General features: G+C 40.3%; 1 protein-coding gene and 1 pseudogene across 2 annotated transcripts in view; one reads left to right on the top strand and one right to left on the bottom strand.

The window, feature by feature from the left end:
- Nucleotides 1–21,963, top strand: part of Acyp2 (acylphosphatase 2) — a 179,247-nt gene that overhangs the window by 114,514 nt on the left and 42,770 nt on the right.
- Ppid-ps4 (peptidylprolyl isomerase D, pseudogene 4) lies at nucleotides 2,004–3,088 on the bottom strand (annotated as a pseudogene).

The following is a 21,963-nucleotide window of genomic DNA, read 5'->3' as shown; positions in this document are numbered from 1 at the left end:
TGAAGTCCTGACTGGAACAGTATGAAAGACTGGATAAACTGAGGTCATCAGGGATTAGCCTATAGCATATAGCTTTCGCTACCCTGCTTTAAACTCCAGGAATGGGCTATCCTACCAGCCCCCACCCAGAGAATATTGGACATACATATGAGAAACGCAGACACACACATTGCTCAATTTTAACCTGCCTTCTTGATTCAACTGCTGGGTGCCTCCAATCTACAACAGGTAGATTGTCCTTCTCAGTCCTCCCAGCTTAGCATCATAAATCTGCCCTAAACTTCAGTTGCTCAGCCACCTTCAGTCCTAGCTCAACACCCCAACCTCTCACCTGGAGAAGTGGCCTATGTTCACACCAGCACAGAAATCACATGGTAAAAAACTTTTTTCTTCTCTCTCCTGCATCTGCTAATTTGCCTGTGGGGTCCCAGAAGTCCCAACTATTCCACCCAGCTCATTGGCCACTAGCATCTTTATTGATAGATCAAGAACCAATTAGGGAACAGGACCTTAGCATCAACACCACCCTTACATTAGCCCCCTTCTGAAGTTGCTCTTGAAGTAAAGTCTCTGGAAACAGCATCAGTTTGAGGCAGGATCAGGCAGGGAGATGGAACGGCAGGTCATTCCAGCATCCCTGAGGGTGAATCTTGTCAGGGCTACATTCTTGGTGTTTTATTCTGTAATATATAAACTTACAACCAATATTTACTTCAATAAAGATACTTGTATGGAATGCGCAAGGTACACAGATTAGTCGAGGGTGAATTTTTGTTCCTTGTAACTGTCTTTTTATGAGTTTGTTTGATCAACAACAAAATTGTAATATATTTCATGCTGTATGAAAGGATCAGCATGTAGAGGGATCAGCAAATCATGTTGCCTGTTGCCTGTCCTGTTGGTCTTCTTGGTTTTTTTTGTTTTTTGTTTTTTGTTTTTTGTTTTTTGTTTTTTGTTGTTGTTGTTTTTCCTTTCTGTCTGCCACCAATATCTTTATTGGGTCTTCCTCTGTCAAATATGATTCTTATTACTTTGGAAGGAGTCCAAAGCCTGGTGTTTGTTTGTTTGTTTGGTTGGTTGGTTGGTTTGGTTTTGGTTTTGGTTTTTGGGTTTTTTCCCCCTTTCCTGTTAACACAAATACAGAGCCTCTCTCTCAAAACATCATGGCCTCGGTTCACCAACCCAAAGTCATCAAAAGTATAGATTGATTTAATTTACCAGTCTCCTTGTTTATTTAGGTATGCTCTAGTTTGATCTCTCTCATAGAGGATTTGTAATACCAAACCTATAACCACCTTCATTTTGGTAATTAAAACATTTGTTAGTATTTATTAAGATAACGTTCTCTGTAGCCTTAGCTGATCCTGTTTTGTTTATAGATTAGGTTGGTCTCAGACTCACAAGAAGCCTAAGTATCCTTGCCTTTATCTCCTAAGCATTGAGATCAAAGGCCTGAATTTATTCATTCATCCATGTATCCTTTTTTTCCCAACACTTACAAACAGTTTTATTGAGACATAGCCATGCCTGCTGGTTTATACACATAATTGTGACAGGTCACATCAGTGGTTTTTAATCTTCCTAGCACTGTAAACTTTTAGTACAGTTCTTCATGTGATGACCCCAAACAAATTTATTTTTGTTGCCACTTTATAACTGTAATTTTGCTACTGTTCTGAACTCTAATGTAAAAATATCTGCGTTTTCCAGTGGACCCACAGGTTGAAAACTACTGGGCTAGATGGTCCACAAAGCGAAAAACTTAGTAAAAGTTAGAGTTTAAACATTGGGCAGCTACCACTCTTGGTGAAAATGTAGACAGAAACATTTTAAAATGAAATTCACTGTATTTTATAACACTTTATTAAGAAGGAACCTATGTCAGCACTGCTATGTAAACAATGACAAAGATCAAGGGAAACAAATCAGGGATCATGTAGACAGTAATATACATTGTCTTTTATATAATCATTGTATTATAGTTAAAGAAAGTTTAATCCTTATTAAGCAAACATTTTTGCATACACTGCCTTCTCTTTATCATTTGATTGGCTTTAAGCAAGTCCACCTGGATAGCTTTATCTCCTGGGGCTATCTCCTGCGCCTTCTTGAGATCAATCAGTGCTTGTTCATATTCTTTTAATCCTTGCCATCCTTGCGCTTTTCGGTATAGTACTTTAGTATTTGAAGGGTCTATTTTAAGAGCCTCCAAGCAACTGTCAATTGCCCTCTGCCAGTTTGACATCTTCAATTTACAAGCACCAATATTCAGCAGACAACGTAAGGCTATAGGTTGCAGTCTGGATATATCTGCTTTCTCAATAACAGCCTTTGAACTATCCACGTACCTAAAACCTTTGCATATTTTTAATAGGTATCTCCCAGTTCTGAGACTTGAAAAAAGTATTTCCAATTTTTTTACATCTTCAGATATTAATAAAATTTTATCTACATCTTTTAAGTCTATATCTGCATCCTCGAGGAAATCTGGATGACAGTCACCAGAGCCATCTTTAGGGAATATTCCCTAGTCATTTCTGTCTTTCAACTATCCACAGTCTACAATAACACAGTGTGACAGGTTTTTCGCCATTCACTTCTACATTTTCAAGCATCCTTGCCACACCTATCCTTTTATTACTTGACCAAATACCACGCATTTTTCATCCAAATGAGAAGTTGGAATTGTGATAAAGAACTGAGAATCATTTGTATTAGGGCCTGCATTTGCCATGCTCAGCAAACCCTCCCAAATCATACTTATAATGAAAGTTCTCATCTTCAGATTTTTCATCATACATACATGCCTTCTCCACCTGTCCCATTCTGATTCCCCACTCTGAATCATAAATTTCTTAACAATTCGGTGGAAAGGACATCCTTTAAAATGGAGAGGATTCCCAGTTGTGGATCCAGTGCCCTTTTTTCCTGTACACAATGCACAAAAATTTTCTGCAGTTTTGAGAGCAATATCTGCAAACAGTTATAAAACAATTTGTCCAACTCACTCCCCTCTGATGTCCACATCAAACAAGACTCATAGGTTCTTAGAATTGGAGGGCTCGACTGCTGGGGATGAGTAGGACATCTTCACTGCAGACTCTGGAAAGCGGGACCCAAGTGCCTCATGCTGGAAAGGGGTTCAACTCTACTCCACCTCTCTCACCCATATAACCTTAAAACATTGATATCAATTTCCATTTATTTATTCCTTTTTTGGAGATTAATATTTCTGTGGAAAATATATACTTATATTCCCTTTCTCTTTATATAAATTATTTTTTCTATGTTTAACTTAATTTAAATTCCCTTCTATTTATAGGCTTCTGTAAAAGCCTGTTCTCAAGCCAGCATATATGTGTCATATGCTAGGCTAAGCAGTCCCAGTATTCCTATAGAGCCCATGTTGAAAGAAATCAGTTGTTTAAGGTAGTATTGACATCTTAATTTATTTTATTCTCTATAATTTTTTATTGCAGGAGGCATGCAGCCTTGCTTTCTGCTGTCTGAGCAGTAGGACTTTGCCTGCTCCATTGCACAGCAAGGTCTTTTAGCATCTGCTACCTATTAAGCTGCACCTTCAAGGCAGCATAGAGCAGCATGTGGGAAGACCCCAGGCTGAAGTCTGAGCCTGCTGCTCAATGTGTCGTTTGGTTTGCTTTGGGGGAATGCAGCTCTGTCTTAGCTTATGCTATGAACCCCAGAATTATGCCTGCCAAATTAGCAATATGTTGCCTAGTCACGTACCCCACATGGTCTGGGGAAAAACCACAAGGCTTTGCTAAGAAATCAGTTCTCCCCACTTTCTAATCTTAAAGGGACAGCGTGTTTTCCATTCAGAAATCTGAAATTATTTTTATGTGAATTTTTACCAGATATTGAGGCACCCATGTGTTGTAGAAAATTTTTAATCCCAATCTGAGGTTTCTACCCAGCTTTTGACCATTTAGTTTCTGGATAAAAGACAAACAACTTTTGTTATTTACAATAAGCCTTAAACAGCACAAGAGCTGGGCAGATATCTACCCTTATGTGATTAAAATCTATTTCCTATTGATAACTTACTTACTATGTTTTATCTGCGCTGCTCTTTTATTTTTCACTTTTTTTTTCTTTATTAACTTGAGTATTTCTTATTTACATTTCAATTGTTATTCCCTTTCCCGGTTTCCGGGCCAACATCCCCCTAACACCTGTCCTTTCCCTTCTATATGGGTGTTCCCCTCCCCGTCCCCCCCCCCCATTACCATGCTCCCCTCAACAATCACATTCGCTAGGGGTTCAGTCTTAGTTGGACCCAGGTCTGCGCTGCTCTTAAATCCAATTGGCCAGCCTTCAGGGCTATGCTTTCTTGGCTCCTAACCCATAGTGATTTTTTCTTCTTTCTTTACTTCCTCTCCCCCTCCTGGTTCTCCTCTTTAACCCCCAGGCCCAGGAATCCTCAAACCTCTTCTTCCCAACTATTGACTGTTGGCATCTTTATTTATCAATCAGAAATAACTTCTTCGGGGCAAAGTCACTTGGGTCTAATTACAGACTCTCTTTTCTCTGAGGCAACCAGGTCTTGGGGACCAGCACTTAGCATTATAATACACAGCAAAAGACCAAACCTCAGCAAAGATCACCCCCATAGACTCCTCAGAACCTCCTATCCCAGATCTCCAGCTACTCCCAGAGATCCCCCCACTGCCATTGACTTTGGTTTTCACTTCCAGCCCTCCCCCACACCCCTTCTCCCCATACCTGATCCCCTTTCCCATCCCCCTCCTCACCTCCTTTCCCACTCAGTTCTCTCCTGGAGAGTCTACCCCTGATGACTCTTTTGTTTTCCCTTCTGAGAGAGATTTATGCATCCTCCCTTGGACCATCTTTATTACTTAGTTCCTTTGGGTCTGTGAATTGTAATATTATTATCCTGTACTTTCTGGCCAATGCCACATATAAGTGAGTACATAACATGCCTGCCTTTCTGAGAACCCACCATGTTAATTTCCAAAGTGGTTGTATCCCACCAGCAATAGAGGACTGTTCTTGCTGCACATCCTTTCTACCATGTGCAGTCACTTGTGTTTTTGACCTTAGCCATTCTCATTGGAATGAGGTAGAATCTCAGGGTCGTTTTTATTTGCATTCCCCTGATTACTAAGAATGGTGAGCATTTCTTTAAGTGCTTCTCAGCCATTCGAAATTCCTCTGTTGAGAATTCTGTTTAGCTCTGTACCCCATTGTTTAGTTGGGTTATTTGGTTTGATGATGTCTAATTTCTTAAGTTCTTTATATATTTTGAATATTAGCCCTCTAATGGATGTAGCGTTGGAAAAGATCTTTTCCCAATTGTTAGGCTACCATTTGGTTGTCTTTATGGTGTCCTCAGCCTTACAAAAGCTTCTCAATTTCATCTGACCCCTGCCCCTTCCCCATTATTGAGTCTTCTCACTGTGATTATAATACATATCCAGGTTATCTTAGGTAGGCCTGAGTACTTCATGAGGTCAAGTCTTTCTTAAGTAGGACTTTCTCTTTGTACAAGCCTTTGTGCCTTTCAAGATTGCTTTTGAAATAATCATAAATCTAGCACATTCTGAAGCATTATTCTCAAGTGAGTCCATTTAGTGGCTAGACTACATTGTTTATCAAACATAACATTAGAAAATTCACTGTGATAAAACACTTACTAAACAAGTATTAGGGCTTGAATTCAATCCCCAGAGCCTATGTACAAATGCTAGGTTGTAGGCTGTGGTGGCAAGTATGTGTAATCCCAGAGCTGGAAAAGTAGAGAAAGGTGGCTATCTGGAACTCGCTGACCAGCTAGCCTAGCCTACTTGGCAAAACGTCAGGCCAGTGAGAGGCCCTGTTGCAGCCCCACTCCAAAGATAAAGATGAATATGCCTGAGAGAAAAGACACCCAAGGTTGACCCTTGACATACTCTGGTATACACCTGCACACACAAACACTAACAGAACAATCAGTGACTTCATTGTAGCTGAAGACATCTTCTGAACTGAGACGTGATTGAAGTAGAAACTGAGAGAGAGATGAGAGAAGAGAGGAAGGGTAATGGGTCCAGTTGGAGCTACAGGGAGAGAAGGTGGGCACAGGAGAAGAGCTGATGCAATGAGGGATAAGCAAGAGAAGAGTAAGAATCTTTAGGAGTGTTTGCTATCAGTTCCCTTACTGAGGATGTATCTACATCAGGTAAGCAAAACAGACTACTGAACAGCATTGGGAGAGCCATAGGCACTCACAGGAGCTAGGTCTGTTGTCCTTTCAATCAAGGAATCTGCTTTGGGAAAGCATAATCTGTCCTCGCTGCCTTTCCTCCAGTGGATGCAATGGCAGGAAGTAGTCAGTCAGAACAGGCTGCCTGTGCAGCTGTGCTCACGTTCCTACAAGCCAGCTGTGCCAGGTGAAGGTCAGTAGGTGATCATCCAGGCCTGGTGTTTTCCAATTGAGTAATAAAACACTACTGTCTTACCTCAAAGGTCTGGCATGAGATATGGTTGCAAAGAAAGATATTGCAGAAAAACAGAGCACCATCACATTCCCTGTCTCTGCCTAAGAGAACCTGGGACTCTATCCAAAGCAAAAACTGAACAGCACAGTTTTAAAGGGGGACTATCAGAACCAGTTGAATGGCCTTCCCTCTGCCTTTCTGCAGGCTCCAGCATACTTGTTACCCTACTGCCATTCATTCAACTATGCCATAGACTGTATGGCACCCTGGAGTTGTCAGTGTTCTACTTGGCAGTTTAGTAGACATCATTTGGAATTCACATGAAGTCTACTTTCTTCCATTTGGATAATAGAAACAATAGTCAGTATAAAATGCCAAAAGAAGTCTGGCTTTTGATGGAACTAGTAATTTCTCCGACTTCCCTCCAACAGACAATATGTAACTGTGACAGTGGCTGGGACACCCTCTGGACTGCCAGGCTTTCCAGCATCTGATGGGGCCTGTGAGGTGAGAGGTGCAGGCCCATGTCCATGTCAGGTAGCTCAGATGCTTTTGGACACACTAAGCCTGGGTGTATTCTGAGCTATGGTGTATGGCAGAACTTTCAGTGTCCATTTGGGGGGGCCCCTTTGGTGTCCATCTTTTACCCAGAAGTCTGATAGAGTATCTCAGTCTGGTAAGCACTCAGGTTTGCCAGCCTTTGAAACTGCAGAGTGAAATTGGACAGTTGTGATGGACTGTCTCAGTCTTGCTGTTCTGATGGACTGTTTCAGAACCACTGTTGTCACAGACTGTTTCATTCCTTTCTTCTTTAATTTGTTTTATTTGTCAGATATCATCTCACAGTAAAAAGAAAAATAGCATGGGGATTATGCACTATGTAATAATTTTGGATTTTATTCTTAGCGTAATCAGAAATCACTACAGGATTTTGAGTAGCAGACTGCTTCATGTTTTGTGTGGATCACTCTGGCTCATGGATAAAATGTGGACTGTCTGGAAGCAATCATATATCATGGGGGAGCTGATTCTAGGAGTCAGGGTGTGCCATTTTTCTACCATCAGATGGTAACTATAACAGTGGATAGCAGAGACCATGTCGGGGTACAGTTGCATGAGTTTGAGATGAACTGGATAGTGGGCTATGATGTGGGGGTATAGTTAGTGTGTTTGTGAGATAAACTGGAGAGTGTGCTATAAAAGACATCAAGAATGATTCCTCAACTTTTGACCAGAGCAACTAGTACAATTGCATTGGTAGAAGAAATGGAGAAGTCATGATGGAGCCAATCTTTGCAGGACATGCCTATGCTTTGGACATACTAAGCTGGAGGTGACGAGGCAATAGAGTTCTGTTGCCAGTCTGCTCTTTGAGTTAGGAGTTGAAAAGTTAGAGCTGAGGACATCCATATGGGCAGATGTGCTCTTTCAAGGTCTGCAGTCTCAAGTCAAGAGGAGGAAACAACAAAACTAACCCAGATGGAGGGGTCATCGGGGTGGTGGGATGGAAGCCAGGACAGTGCAATGTTGGAAAATGAAAGATGTAAAAGGACATGTTCAAATGTGAGCTGCAGTTAAATCAATGAGGAGAGGCCAGAGATGTTACAACTGGATTTTAGAACAGAAGAATCATTTGCAAGAGAGTCAGTTATTTTTCAATTGCTGTGATAAGGCACCATGATTGAAGCAAGTTATAGAAGAAAGGGTTTATTACGGGGCTTACAGTTTTTGAAGATGAGTCTATGACAATCCTGGTGAGGAGCAACTTAAATGGCCAGTAAATATCTTCAACAAAATTATAGAAGAAAACTCCCCTATCCTAACGAAAAGAGATGCCCATGAACATACAAGAAGCCTGTGGAACTCCAAATAGACTGGACCAGAAAAGAAACTCCTTCCATCACATAATACTCAAAACACCAAGTAAACAAGACAAAGAAAGAATATTAAAAGCAGTAAGGGAAAAAGGTCAAGTAACATATAAAGGCAGACCTATCAGAATTACACCAGACTTCTCAGACTATGAAAGCCAGAAGATCCTGGGCAGATGTCATACAGACCCTAAGAGAACACAAGCTGAGGCTACTCGGGTGCAGAAGATACCATAGAAAACAGTGACACAACAGTCAAAGGAAATGCAAAACATGAAACAGTCCTAACCAAAAACATCCAGGAAATCCAGGACACAATGAGAAGACCAAACCTAAAAGTAATAGGTATAGAAGAGAGAGAAGATTCCCAACTTAAAGGGCCAGTAAATATCTCCAACAATGGCTGGTGGGTATTGAACCCAGGTCTTCTGCAAAAGCAGTAAGTACTCTTAACTGCTGAGCCATCTCTCCAGCCCCAGTGAATATATTAGGTTTTCATTCTTTTTTTTTTTCTTTTTTTCGGAGCTGGGGATCGAACCCAGGGCCTTGCGCTTGCTAGGCAAGTGCTCTACCGCTGAGCTAAATCCCCAACCCCTAGGTTTTTAATCATGATCCAGCCCACAACAGGGAATGTGTTGAAGTCAACAAAGCTGAAAGGAGTTGGCGATCTGAAGAACACTTTGACATCAGACATGGAGATGGCAGAGTTTGCTCTGATGGTTTTTGGTCTTGCTTTGGTCCAGTATTTCCTCACTATGTTCCCTTTCCTTCCTTTTGGAAAGACAATGTATGTCCTGTGCCATTATATGCTGGAATATGTAATCTATTTTTTACTTTAATTTCAAAGGGGATTACAGTTAAGAGATCACATGAATCTTCAGAAGAGACTTTGAACTTTGGACTTTTAAACAGGATTTAGAGTGTTATACACTATGGGGACTTTTGAAGTTTGAATGAATGCAGTTTTGCATTATGATATGATGACAACTCTACGAGGGTCAGGAGTGGGATGTACTGGTTTGAATGAAAATGGTCCCCATAGGCCTATAAGTGGCTTTGTTGGAGGAAGTGGTAACTGGGTGGGCTTTGAGGTGTCTTAGCACAGCGGTAAAACCCTAAGACATGTGTGTGTGTGTGTGTGTGTGTGTGTGTGTGTGTGTGTGTGTATGGGTGTGTGTGTTTGTGTAAAATCTGTTATAGCAAAAGTGTATGGAAGCCTTTGATCTTATCTTTATCTGCTTCTGTATTGTTTGAATTGTCACAGCCCTTATTTTTGTATATATATAAATATATATATATTTTTTATTAACTTGATTATTTCTTATATACATTTCGAGTGTTATTCCCTTTCCCGGTTTCCGGGCAAACATCCCCCTCCCCCCTCCCCTTCCTTATGGGTGTTCCCCTCCCCACCCTCCCCCATTGCCGCCCTCCCCCCAACAGTCTAGTTCACTGGGGGTTCAGTCTTAGCAGGACCCATGACTTCCCCTTCCACTGGTGCTCTTATTAGGATATTCATTGCTACCTATGAGGTCAGAGTCCAAGGTCAGTCCATGTATAGTCTTTAGGTAGTGGCTTAGTCCCTGGAAGCTCTGGATGCTTGGTATTGTTGTACATATGGGGTCTCGAGCCCCTTCAAGCTCTTCCAGTTCTTTCTCTGATTCCTTCAACGGGGGTCCTATTCTCAGTTCAGTGGTTTGCTGCTGGCATTCGCCTCTGTATTTGCTGTATTCTGGCTGTGTCTCTCAGGAGCGATCTACATCCGGGTCCTGTCGGCCTGCACTTCTTTGCTTCATCCATCTTGTCTAATTGGGTGGCTGTATATGTATGGGCCACATGTGCGGCAGGCTCTGAAGGTGTTCCTTCAGTCTCTGTTTTAATCTTTGCCTCTCTATTCCCTGCCAAGGGTATTCTTGTTCCCCTTTTAAAGAAGGAGTGAAGCATTCACATTTTGATCATCCATCTTGAGTTTCATTTGTTCTAGGCATCTAGGGTAATTCAAGCATTTGGGCTAATAGCCACTTATCAATGAGTGCATACCATGTGTGTTTTTCTGTGATTGGGTTACCTCACTCAGGATGATATTTTCCAGTTCCAACCATTTGCCTACGAATTTCATAAAGTCATTGTTTTTGATAGCTGAGTAATATTCCATTGTGTAGATGTACCACATTTTCTGTATCCATTCCTCTGTTGAAGGGCATCTGGGTTCTTTCCAGCTTCTGGCTATTATAAATAAGGCTGCGATGAACATAGTGGAGCACGTATCTTTTTTATATGTTGGGGCATCTTTTGGGTATATACCCAAGAGAGGTATAGCTGGATCCTCAGGCAGTTCAATGTCCAATTTTCTGAGGAACCTCCAGAATGATTTCCAGAATGGTTGTACCAGTCTGCAACCCCACCAACAATGGAGGAGTGTTCCTCTTTCTCCACATCCTCTCCAGCATCTGCTGTCACCTGAGTTTTTGATCTTAGCCATTCTCACTGTTGTGAGGTGAAATCTCAGGGTTGTTTTGATTTGCATTTCCCTTATGACTAAAGATGTTGAACATTTCTTTAGGTGTTTCTCAGCCATTCGGCATTCCTCGGCTGTAAATTCTTTGTTTAGCTCTGAACCCCATTTTTTAATAGGGTTATTTGTCTCCCTGCGGTCTAACTTCTTGAGTTCTTTGTATATTTTGTGTATAAGGCCTCTATCTGTTGTAGGATTGGTAAAGATCTTTTCCCAATCTGTTGGTTGCCGTTTTGTCCTAACCACAGTGTCCTTTGCCTTACAGAAGCTTTGCAGTTTTATGAGATCCCATATGTTGATTCTTGATCTTAGAGCATAAGCCATTGGTGTTTTGGTCAGGAAATTTTTTCCAGTGCCCATGTGTTCCAGATGCTTCCCTAGTTTTTCTTCTATTAGTTTGAGTGTGTTTGGTTTGATGTGGAGGTCCTTGATACACTTGGACTTAAGCTTTCTACAGGGTGATAAGCATGCATCGATCTGCATTCTTCTACATGTTGACCTCCAGTTGAACCAGCACCATTGCTGAAAATGCTATCTTTTTTCCATTGGATGGTTTTGGCTCCTTTGTCAAAAATCAAGTGCCCATAGGTGTGTGGGTTCATTTCTGGGTCTTCAATTCTATTCCATTGGTCTATCTGTCTGTCTCTGTACCAATACCATGCAGTTTTTATCACTATTGCTCTGTAATACTGCTTGAGTTCAGGGATAGTGATTCCCCCTGAAGTCCTTTTATTGTTGAGGATAGTTTTAGCTATCCTGGGTTTTTTGTTATTCCAGATGAATTTGCAAATTGTTCTGTCTAACTCTTTGAAGAAATGGATTGGTATTTTGATGGGGATTGCATTGAATCTGTAGATCGCTGTTGGGAAAATGGCCATTTTTACTATATTAATCCTGCCAATCCATGAGCATGGGAGATCTTTCCATCTTCTGAGGTCTTCTTCAATTTCTTTCTTCAGTGTCTTGAAGTTCTTATTGTACAAATCTTTTACTTGCTTGGTTAAAGTCACACTGAGGTACTTTATATTATTTGGGTCTATTATGAAGGGTGTCGTTTCCCTAATTTCTTTCTCGGCTTGTTTCTCTTTTGTGTAGAGGAAGGCTACTGATTTATTTGAGTTAATTTTATACCCAGCCACTTTGCTGAAGTTGTTTATCAGCTTTAGTAGTTCTCTGGTGGAACTTTTGGGATCACTTAAATATACTATCATGTCATCTGCAAATAGTGATATTTTGACCTCTTCTTTTCCGATCTATATCCCCTTGATCTCCTTTTGTTGTCTGATTGCTCTGGCTAGAACTTCAAGAACTATATTGAATAAGTAGGGAGAGAGTGGGCAGCCTTGTCTAGTCCCTGATTTTAGTGGGATTGCTTCAAGTTTCTCTCCATTTAGTTTAATGTTAGCAACTGGTTTGCTGTATATGGCTTTTACCATGTTTAGGTATGGGCCTTGAATTCCTATTCTTTCCAGGACTTTTATCATGAAGGGGTGTTGAATTTTGTCAAATGCTTTCTCAGCATCTAATGAAATGATCATGTGGTTTTGTTCTTTCAGTTTGTTTATATAATGGATCATGTTGATGGTTTTCCATATATTAAACCATCCCTGCATGCCTGGGATGAAGCCTACTTGATCATGGTGGATGATTGTTTTGATGTGCTCTTGGATTCGGTTTGCCAGAATTTTATTGAGTATTTTTGCGTCGATATTCATAAGGGAAATTGGTCTGAAGTTCTCTTTCTTTGTTGTGTCTTTGTGTGGTTTAGGTGTAAGAGTAATTGTGGCTTCATAGAAGGAATTCGGTAGTGCTCCATCTGTTTCAATTTTGTGGAATAGTTTGGATAATATTGGTATGAGGTCTTCTAGGAAGGTCTGATAGAATTCTGCACTAAAGCCCGTCTGGACCTGGGCTCTTTTTGGTTGGGAGACCTTTAATGACTGCTTCTATTTCCTTAGGATTTATGGGGTTGTTTAACTGGTTTATCTGTTCCTGATTTAACTTCGGTACCTGGTATCTGTCTAGGAAGTTGTCCATTTCCTGAAGATTTTCAAGTTTTGTTGAATATAGGCTTTTATAGTAAGATCTGATGATTTTTTGAATTTCCTCTGAATCTGTAGTTATGTCTCCCTTTTCATTTCTGATTTTGTTAATTTGGACACACTCTCTGGGTCCTCTTGTTAGTCTGGCTAAGGGTTTATCTATCTTGTTGATTTTCTCAAAGAACCAACTTTTGGTTCTGTTGATTCTTTCTATGGTCCTTTTTGTTTCTACTTGGTTGATTTCAGCTCTGAGTTTGATTATTTCCTGCCTTCTACTCCTCCTGGGTGTATTTGCTTCTTTTTGTTCTAGAGCTTTTAGGTGTGCTGTCAAGCTGCTGACATATGCACTTTCCTGTTTCTTTATGCAGGCACTCAGCGCTATGAGTTTTCCTCTTAGCACAGCTTTCATTGTGTCCCATAAGTTTGGGTATGTTTTACCTTCATTTTCATTAAATTCTAAAAAGTTTTTAATTTCTTTCTTTATTTCTTCCTTGACCAGGTTATCATTTAGTAGAGCATTGTTCAATTTCCATGTATATGTGGGCATTCTTCCCTTATTGTTATTGAAGACCAGTTTTAGGCCGTGGTGGTCCGATAGCACGCATGGGATTATTTCTATCTTTCTGTACCTGTTGAGGCCCGTTTTTTGACCAATCATATGGTCAACTTTGGAGAAAGTACCATGAGGAGCTGAGAAGAAGGTATATCCTTTTGCTTTACGATAGAATGTTCTATAAATATCTGTTAAGTCCATTTCGCTCATGACTTCTCTTAGTCTGTCTACGTCTCTGTTTAATTTCTGTTTCCATGATCTGTCCACTGATGAGAGTGGGGTGTTGAAATCTCCTACTATTATTGTGTGAGGTGCAATGTGTGTTTTGAGCTTTAGTAAGGTTTCTTTTACGTATGTAGGTGCCCTTGTATTTGGGGCATAGATATTTAGGATTGAGAGTTCATCTTGGTGGATTTTTCCTTTGATGAATATGAAGTGTCCTTCCTTATCTTGTTTGATGACTTTTAGTTGAAAATTGATTTTATTTGATATTAGAATGGCTACTCCAGCTTGCTTCTTCCAACCATTTGCTTGGAAAGTTGTTTTTCAGCCTTTTACTCTGAGGTAGTGTCTGTCTTTGTCTCTGAGGTGTGTTTCCTGTAGGCAGCAGAATGCAGGGTCTTCGTTGCGTATCCAGTTTGTTAATCTATGTCTTTTTATTGGGGAGTTGAGGCCATTGATGTTGAGAGATATTGAGGAATAGTGATTATTGCTTCCTGTTATATTCATATTTGGATGTGAGGTTATGTTTGTGTGCTTTTCTTCTCTTTGTTTTGTTGCCAAGACGATTAGTTTCTTGCTTCTTCTAGGGTATAGCTTGCCTCCTTATGTTGGGCTTTACCATTTATTATCCTTTGTAGTGCTGGATTTGTAGAAAGATATTGTGTAAATTTGGTTTTGTCATGGAATATCTTGGTTTCTCCATCTATGTTAATTGAGAGTTTTGCAGGATACAGTAACCTGGGCTGGCATTTGTGTTCTCTTAGGGTCTGTATGACATCAGTCCAGGATCTTCTGGCCTTCATAGTTTCTGGCGAAAAGTCTGGTGTGATTCTGATAGGTCTGCCTTTATATGTTACTTGACTTTTTCCCTTACTGCTTTTAATATTCTTTCTTTATTTTGTGCGTTTGGTGTTTTGACTATTATGTGATGGGAGGTGTTTCTTTTCTGGTCCAATCTATTTGGAGTTCTGTAGGCTTCTTGTATGTCTATGGGTATCTCTTTTTTTAGGTTAGGGAAGTTTTCTTCTATGATTTTGTTGAAGATATTTACTGGTCCTTTGAGCTGGGAGTCTTCACTCTCTTCTATACCTATTATCCTTAGGTTTGATCTTATCATTGAGTCCTGGATTTCCTGTATGTTTTGGACCAGTAGCTTTTTCCGCTTTACATTATCTTTGACAGTTGAGTCAATGATTTCTATGGAATCTTCTGCTCCTGAGATTCTCTCTTCCATCTCTTGTATTCTGTTGGTGAAGCTTGTAATCTACAGCTCCTTGTCTCTTCTTTTGGTTTTCTATATCCAGGGTTTTTTCCATGTGTTCTTTCTTGATTGCTTCTATTTCCATTTTTAATTCCTTCAACTGTTTGATTGTGTTTTCCTGGAATTTTTCAGGGATTTTTGCGATTCCTCTCTGTAGGCTTCTACTTGTTCTCTAAGGGAGTTCTTCACGTCTTTCTTTAAATCCTCCAGCATCATGATCAAATATGATTTTGAAACTAGATCTTGCTTTTCTGGTGTGTTTGGATATTCCATGTTTGCTTTGGTGGGAGAATTGGGCTCCGATGTTGCCATGTAGTCTTGGTTTCTGTTGCTTGGATTCCTGCGCTTGCCTCTCGCCATCAGATTATCTCTAGTGTTACTTTGTTCTGCTATTTCTGACAGTGGCTAGACTGTCCTATAAGCCTGTGTGTCAGGAGTGCTGTAGACCTGTTTTCCTGTTTTCTTTCAGCCAGTTATGGGGACAGAGTGTTCTGCTTTTGGGCGTGTAGTTTTTCCTCTGTACAGGTCTTCAGCTGTTCCTGTGGGCCTGTGTCTTGAGTTCACCAGGCAGGTCACTTGCAGCAGAAAAGTTCGTCTTACCTGTAGTCCCGAGGCTCAAGTTTGCTCGTGGGGTGTTGCTTATGAGCTCTCTGCTGAGGCAGCAACCAGGAAGATCTGCGTCACCCTTTCCGGGAGCTTCCGTGCACCAGGGTTTCAGATGGCGTTTGGTGTTTTCCTCTGGCGTCCGAGATGTGTGCAGAGTGCAGTCTCTTCTGGTTCCCCAGGCGTGTCTGCCTCTCTGAAGGTTTAGCTCTCCCTCCCACGGGATTTTGGTGCAGAGAACTGTTTATCCGGTCTGTTCCTTCAGATTATGGCGGTGTCTCAGGCGCAGCGGTCCTCCTGCGTCTGGGCCCTCCTCTGCGGGAACCCAGAGGCCGTATACAGTTTCCTCTTGGGCCAGGGATGTGGGCAGGGGTGGGCAGTGTTGGTGGTCTCTTCCTCTCTCAGCCTCAGGAGGGCCCACCTGACCAAGCGGTGAGGTGTCTCTCCCACGGGGTTTGGGAGCAGAGAGCTGCTGCGGTCCGGGATCCGCAGTTTTGGGGCTCCCGGTAAACACAGGAAGTGCCCGGTCCTAGCGGAATTCTGCCTCTGTGTGTCCTGAGTTCACCAGGCAGGTCACTTGCAGCAGAAAAGTTGGTCTTACCTGTAGTCCCGAGGCTCAAGTTCGCTCGCGGGGTGCTGCCCATGAGCTCTCTGTGGCGGCAGCCATTTTTGTATATTTTTAATTTAGAAAGTGTTTTACAAAGCCATATAAGAATCCCTGGCTTGGAAATGCACCCTAGTAAAGTCACTGTTACTATGTTGGAAAGCTAAGTCAGAGTTTGCATTTGGCTCAATGGGAAGAGACATCAGCTCTGGAAGCTTGGATGTAAAGGAAAGGTAAGATAGGTCAATACTGGAGGAAACTCAGTGAAAGTCTTTTGAGTAAAAAACCTCAAACATCCCAAAATAAGGAGTGGGACGTCATAGGAAGACAAAGGCTGGTAGGCATTACAACCAGCAAAACAAGGGCCCAATGCTGTGAGTTAAGCTGGGGGTGCTAAAACTTTATTAGAAGAATTGAGTTATTTGATAGAACAGTGACTTTTAGTGATAGATAAGCCCCTTTTATAAGCTCTGCAAGCAAGTCTCACTAAGGGAACAATGTTGAGATCATTTTAGAAATAAGGGGGAGTGATTCCCCTATGGCTTTTTATGTCTACACAGTTCTAGGGAATGTGAGAATAGGTTTCTGAAGATGAACTAACAACCTATCTTTCTGCTTGTGGGATGCTCTGGTAAAAAGATCGTGGGCAAAAGCATCTCTCAACCAGCTTCGTTGGTGTAGGTCAGAGAGGCCACAAGAGAAGCTATTTCTGCTGCTGGGAAAAAGACTCAGGAGTGTCTTCCTGGAATTGGTTCTCATTTCAAAGTCAAAAATAGCTTTGAAATGGGCTATATGGGAATTGGGGCCTATTCATTATAAGAGCATCTGTCAGGAGCTCTTAGAAATTAGTTGAAATTCAAATAAAGTCCGAATAAAGCTTGTATCACACTCATCAATTTCAAGTTTAAAAAACACTCATAAAACCAGTTACAGCTTAAGACACAAGATGGGAAGCCGTAGCTTTCTGCTTACTGTGCTAACTTTGAACATAAGCCACAATATTAAATTCCTTTAAAAGTGTTCCTTCCTAGGTACCTGAACTTTTCAAGTGAGATTAATTTTCATATTTTAAAGTTTTAGTGTACATTTCATCAAACAGTTCTAGATCTTGATTGTGTTATTCTGCTGCTTTTCTTTGTTAGAATGAAGCCGTTGGACATTAAGGTCATAAAGCCCGGATTGGCTGCATGAATTTTTCCCTTTCTCTTTATTCCAATTTTAGTGAGATCTTCAGCTTAGATGTTGTAAGAAAGCTTCCTCTTTTGCTTCCATGTATCTCCATAAGTATCTTAAGATGCCCCTTAAAAGGTGAACCAGGGGTTTGCCTCTTTGCACTAAGGAGAAAGGGGAAGGTAACAGATGACCCTGACTCCAGATCCCAGTTCCATACACAGTGGTATCAGGAGTGCCCCAGGTCTCGGCATGATGAGTGCAAGCAGGAGCAAGGTTCTTAACTTTGTATACCCTCATTTGATGCCCTCATTTCTTTTGTTTTTCTTCTGGTTCTCCCTTATGTGTTGAGATATACAATAAAATCTAGAATATATTAAATACAATATAAATGTGTAATGTTCTGCTACAATTTTATTTCTGAAAAAAATATTAATAGTGAATTTGTTTTTTTCCTGTGTGCCTAATGTTCACAGTGAGTGGAGTTATTATTAAGACTCCCTTCCGTCTCTAAATAGCAACATTTTCCCACCTGGGAAATGTGGTTCTTGTAAATATTAATGACCACATGGTGGTATGTTTAGTTCTAACTTATTGAGCAGTTTGTTAAAACTTGTTTGCTGATATACACACTCTTGAGAATGTCCTTGTGCACCTTATTTACTTGCATTTCACATGAATGGCATGCTTTTATCCTCAGCCTCTTTATGTCTTGGTTTTAGTATTTTTGAAAATATGATTAATACTCATTACATATGCTAAGCTTCTGTGTCATTATGAATATTTCTCAGTTATGTTTCTCTTATTATAATTCAGGTTTCAATACTAAGATTATTTTTGTTGCTGGTTTATTTATTTTTTATTTTAATTTCCATTGTTGTCACAAACTTTTGAAAGATAATTGTCCATCTAAAGGCTTCATAATTTTTTTTTACCTTGGATAGAGTTAAAGGAAATAGGTCACTAGGGGCTTGCTTTGGCAAGAACTAATCTAAATCACTTGTTTTGATGTTTTGTTTGTTTTTGTTAGATGTTAGCCAGTTATTCTAGAAATTACTGGGATATAATTTCTGTTTTAAAAACAGAGAAATATAATTTTAATTACATAGAAAGGTAATTGATACGTCTATAATCTTTCCACCTAAAAATTATTAATCATTAGGGATAAATTGTTGAAACAAAGCACAATTTTCCTATACTGTGACATAGTTCCAGTTACAAAAGGAATTTAATGAAAAATTTAAACATAAAATTAGAATTCTGAGACCTCTTTTCTTTAAAAAAAAAAGTATATAAAAAGCCCCTAAATAGTTACAATTGTTCTCTTTCTACAAAATAACACTGGTGTTTAAATGATGTTAAAAACTTTTTCAGTTTCATGAGGTCCCATTGATCTATTCTTTTTTTATTTATTTATTTACTTTTACATTCCAGATTTAATTCCCCTCCCAATCCACCCTCCAACTGTTCCACATCCCATACCTCCTCCCTCTCCACCCTCTGCCTCCACACCCTTCCCCCAGTCTCCACAAGGATGTCCCCATCCCCCAACTCCACCAGTCCTCTAAACTTCCTGGGGCCTCCAGTCTCTTGAGGATTAGGTACATCTTTTCTGACTGAACCCAGACCTGGCAGTCCTCTGCTATATATGTGTTGGGGACCACATATCAGCTGGTATATGCTGCCTAGTTGGTGATCCAATGTCTGAGAGATCTCAGGGCTCCAGGTTAATTGAGACTGCTGGTCCTCCTACACGGTTTCCCTCCTCCTCAGCTTCCTCCCACTTTTCTCTAATTCAACAAAGGGGTCAGCAGCGTCTGTTCATTGCTTGGGTGCACATACAGCTCCTGGTTGGGTCTTTTGGACGGCAGTCATGATAGGTCCCTTTTTGTGAGTGCCCTATAGCCTGAGTAATGGTCTGGAAATCAATTTGGAGGTTCCTCAGAAAATTGGAAATAGACCTACTTACAGATCCAGAAATACCACTCTTGGGAATATACCCAAAAGATGCCCCACCATGCCATAAGGACACATGTTCCACTATGTTCATAGTGGCCTTATTTGTAATAACCAGAACCTGGAAACAACCCAGATGTCCCACGACAGAAGAATGGATACGGAAAATGTGGTTCATTTACACAATGGAATACTACTCAGCTATTAAAAATGAGGACATCCTGAGTTTTGCAGGCAAATGGATGGAACTAGAAAATATCATCCTGGGTGAGTTAACTCAGACCCAAAAGGACATGCACGGTATGCTCTCACTAATTAGTGGGCATTAGCTGGAAGCAGGAGATTGCAAGGACCCTGCAGAATATACCAGAGACCTGGGAAGTGAGAGACTCTCAGGACAATTTGAGTCCTGAGAAATGCTCCACAGTGGGGAAAGGGAACTTGTTGAGCCCACCTCCAGCAGAAAGACAGGGCATCAAGTGAGGGATGGGGTTGCTATTAGACAGTCAAAACTCTGACCTATTCTTCCTATGAGGAAGAAATGTAGGGATGGAAAAGGAGAACAGCTTGAGGAAAACAAGGTCCAGCAACAGGCCCAAAGTGGGATCCAGCTCAAGTGGAGGCCCCATGACCTAACACCAATTCTTGATCTTAGAGCCTGAGCCATTGGAGTTCTGTTTAGGAAATTTCTCCCCATGCCAATGAATTCAGAGCACTTTCCTACTTTCTCTTCTATTAGATTCTGTGTATCTGATTTTATGTTGAGGTCCTTAATCCACTTGGACTTGAGCTTTGTGCAAGGTGAAAAATATGGATCTATTTTCATTTTTCTACATACCAACTGTCAGAAAAGCACCATTTATTGAAGATGCTTTCTTTTTTCTATTGTATATTTTTGTCTTCTCTGGCAAAGATCAAATACCCATAAGTGTGTGTTATTTTTCCTTTGTCTTCAATTCTATTCCATTGATCAGCCTGTCTATCTCTGCACCAATACCATGCAGTTTTTACTACTATTGCTCTGTACTGTAGTCTGAGGTCAGGGATGGCGATTCCCCCAGAAGTTCTTTTATTGTTAACTTTTTGGCTAACCCGAATTTTAGTTTTTCCACATGAAATTGAGAATTGTTCTTTCCATGTCTTTGAATAATTGTGTTGGAATTTTGATGGGGATTGCTTTGAAACTGTAGATTGCTTTTGGTAGGATGTTTTTACTATGCTAATTCTACCAATCCATGAACATAGGAGATCTCTCCATTTTCTGAAGTCTTCTTCGATTTCTTTCTTGAGAGACTTGAAGTTCTAGTCATACAGATCTTTCATTTGTTTGGTTAGAGTTATCCCAAGATATTCTATATTATTTGTGACTATTGTGGAGTGTGTTGTTTATCTAATTTCTTTCTTAACCTGTTTATCATTTATATAATTTTATATACAGCCACCTTGCTGAAATTGTTTATCAACTGTAGAAGTTCTCTGGTAGAATTTTGGGGGTTCCCTTATACAAACTATCATATCATCTGCAAATGGTGATACCTTTATTTCTTCTTTTCCAATTTGTATTCCCATTATCTCCTTAAAAAACATTACAACAGCATTTTTAAATACTTTTCTCATCTCTAAAGATGCTCCTTAAAAAAGAGGTAGCATGGGCAAAAAAGGTTTTAAAATTTCCAGAAGATTCAAATATTTATTTGGTTTTTCCATCGTCTCCTAGATGAAGGTAACCAATGTACTTCTGGACCTGGCTTCTCACAAGGAATTAGGGGATTATACCTGTGTTTGGGTTGGATATCCAGCATTTGGAGAGAGAGAGTAGAGAATAGTTCCCTACACTCCTTCCTTCATGGCATAAGGCAGTTTCTAAGTAAGTATTTTCCTTAATGTCATGACTATAGATCATATGCTAAATGTATTTCATATATATATATGCACATATATATATATATACACATATATATATATATATATATATATATATATACACACACACACACACACTGCTGTAGCTGTCTTCAGACACACCAGAAGAGGGCATCAGATCTCATTACAGATGGTTGTGAGCCACCATGTGGTTTCTGGGATTTGAACTCAGGTCCTCTCAAAGAGCAGTCAGTGCTTTTAACCGCTGAGCTGTCTCTCCAGCCCACTAAATGTGATTCTGGGTGTTTTATACTGTCTCCCACCCCTCCAGGCTGGGGATGAACACAGTTTCATGCATGCCCATATACTTTTGGTCATCCGCAGTCGTGACTTATTTAATTATTGTAATAATTAGTGTACTTTATGTCAGAATTCTCATAGGTCTAAACTAACATTAAATCATAATTTTTTGTTAATGTGAACCTTTATTATTTTAAAATAATAACAGTGAAAATTGATAAACTTTGCAAATCTATTTGTATATACCAAATAAATTTTTTTCTTTTAACTTTTTATTAGATATATTTCTTTATTTACATTTCAAACGTTATTCCCCTTCCCAGTTTCCTGTTCATAAGTCTCCATTCCTTCTCCTCCCCCTCCCCCATACAGTTATTCCCCCTATACCTGTATTATTGCCCCCCATATCCCCCTGCACTGGGGGTCCAACCTTAGCAGTACCAAGGGCTTTTCCTTCCCCTGATGCCCCAACAAGGCTATTCTCTGCTACATATGCAGTTGGAACCCTGGGTCAGTCCATGTATAGTCTTTTGGTAATGGTTTAG

This window comes from Rattus norvegicus, chromosome 14 (assembly GCF_021556685.1).
Source record: "Rattus norvegicus strain SHRSP/BbbUtx chromosome 14, alternate assembly SHRSP_T2T, whole genome shotgun sequence".
Taxonomy (NCBI): domain Eukaryota; kingdom Metazoa; phylum Chordata; class Mammalia; order Rodentia; family Muridae; genus Rattus; species Rattus norvegicus.
The sequence above is the reverse complement of the archived record's forward strand: the minus strand, read 5'-3'. Positions and strand labels throughout refer to the sequence as shown.